The sequence below is a fragment of the Mastomys coucha genome, chromosome X, assembly GCF_008632895.1.
Source record: "Mastomys coucha isolate ucsf_1 chromosome X, UCSF_Mcou_1, whole genome shotgun sequence".
NCBI lineage: Eukaryota > Metazoa > Chordata > Mammalia > Rodentia > Muridae > Mastomys > Mastomys coucha.
Window position 1 is genome coordinate 138,008,120 of NC_045030.1, and position 1,856 is coordinate 138,009,975.

General features: G+C 34.1%; 1 protein-coding gene and 1 long non-coding RNA gene across 3 annotated transcripts in view; one reads left to right on the forward strand and one right to left on the reverse strand.

Annotated features, from left to right (window-relative positions):
* Rtl4 (retrotransposon Gag like 4) overlaps nt 1-1,856 on the forward strand; it is a 368,261-nt gene that overhangs the window by 354,594 nt on the left and 11,811 nt on the right. For both annotated transcript variants that reach the window (XM_031368957.1, XM_031368952.1), the window contains one exon: nt 1,037-1,090. The gene's annotated coding sequence lies outside the window, so the exon portion shown is untranslated. The remainder of the gene's footprint in view (nt 1-1,036; nt 1,091-1,856) is intronic.
* LOC116089386 overlaps nt 1-1,856 on the reverse strand; it is a 40,496-nt gene that overhangs the window by 8,161 nt on the left and 30,479 nt on the right. The window lies entirely within an intron of this gene.

Below are 1,856 nucleotides of genomic sequence, written 5' to 3' on the forward strand. Positions count from 1 at the left end.
TTAACAAATTCAGATAAATTGAAATCATTTAACTTTTCTCATCATAATGCAAAAAAAGTTTAAAAAAATTACAAAAAAATATTTATATGCTTCTTCTCGAGTCTGGGGTTCTAAGATGGCATCTTGAATCTGTTATAATCAAAGGTCATAAGTCTAGTGACAGTGTTTTCCCACATGTGGGAGATATCGAGAAGGGAGCTGTTTACTTGCTACCTAGACAGTGTCATTCTCTGCAATCTCTATACATAGAATGTCACCTGTTATTGGTCTTTCTAACAATGTTCTTCATTTACTTTCTTTTTTGGTTCAGAAATTTTCAGTAAGTTTGAAATGCATTTATTCTTGACCAATTTTAAATGTGAGTTATTGTCCTTTAGAAAGGACAAGTTATATCTCCAAAACTTATAAAAAGTTATGACCATTATTACTTTGTATGTGAAGAAATTGAGGAATAGATGAAATCTAAATTCTCAGAGCTGCTGCATGGACTTCATGTCTTCAAAATAGAATTGAGTGCAGATCAAATTTGAGAGCCTATGTTAATTAGTTTAGCCTCATGTCTTCAGTATGAAAACAGTAGCTATCTTTTATTGAGTGGATGCTATGAAACAGGTGTTAAGTTAAGCAGTTTACATGCATGATTTCCACTGTTCTGGAATGCTTATGCTTCATGGGGGATCATTACTGTTTCCTGGTGTCCAACATAGTGCCTGGCTCAAAAGAGACATTCACTATAGATTTATTAAATGAAATGATCAACCATCTGTGGTGGATGTAATAAGTTCTATTCATGAATAATGAAAATGAATCTTAAAGACATTAACATGCTTAAGAAGAATGTCACTGTCTAAGCAGGTGGTAGAGTCATCAGATGTACATAAATCATTATGTGTCTCAATGTTGAGGAGTTAAGGATGCCCATCAAATAGAAAGAGACACCTCTGTAATAATTATATAGAAATAGGATTGCTACTGGTAGTGGTCAAACGTTGAGAGAATCTCACCTGTTTCTACCTTACATTTTCACATTCCACAGAATTTCACCACTGTTCAGCTCTGCCTATTTACACATGGAGAACAATATGGAGAGGTAAGTGATTCTTCCAACTTTTCTGAAACTTAACTTTAAATGCCATGCCTTTAAGTAGCTTCATTCTTTCATTGGCATTTATTTTCTTTCTAAGTTTCTATATAATCTTGATTTAGGACCTGGGATAGTGGGAAACTTTTCTAAGAGGGAAGTAAGATATAAACTAAATTACACATCCATCGAAACATAATATATTTCCAGAGTATCCACTTCTTACTGATTTGGCAAAGGTTTGTAAGTAAGAATAAGATTTGGACATTGGTCTTCTGGACATTAGCCAAATTGACACAGTTCTACCTATATTTATTTATGGTTAATTCATTCATTCATCTGTCGTTCAAAAACATTAAGTTACACTGGCATTTGGATGGATTTTCTGCTCATATTAACAAAGAGTAAAGAATGGTCTATATAGCAAATATGAACAATAAAACTACCTCTGTAATAGCTAGTTTTGTCTATAAACAAATAGTTTTGTCTGCTATAAACAAATGTTAACCAACGTAAAGAATTCCTGAGTGTCTCTATGGATACAAAAAGGATACTGGGTCCCTGGTGCAGAAAGATCTTCTTCTTCTTTTTTTTTAATTAGATATTTTCTTTATTTACATGTAAATTTCTCCTTTCCCAGTTTCCTCTCCAAAAAACAAAGAAACAAACAAAAACAAAAACAAACCCCTGTTGCCTCCCCCCTCCTAATGCCTGCCACCCCACCCTCTCCCACTAATTGGCCCTGGCATTCCCCTACACTGGGGCACAGAACTTT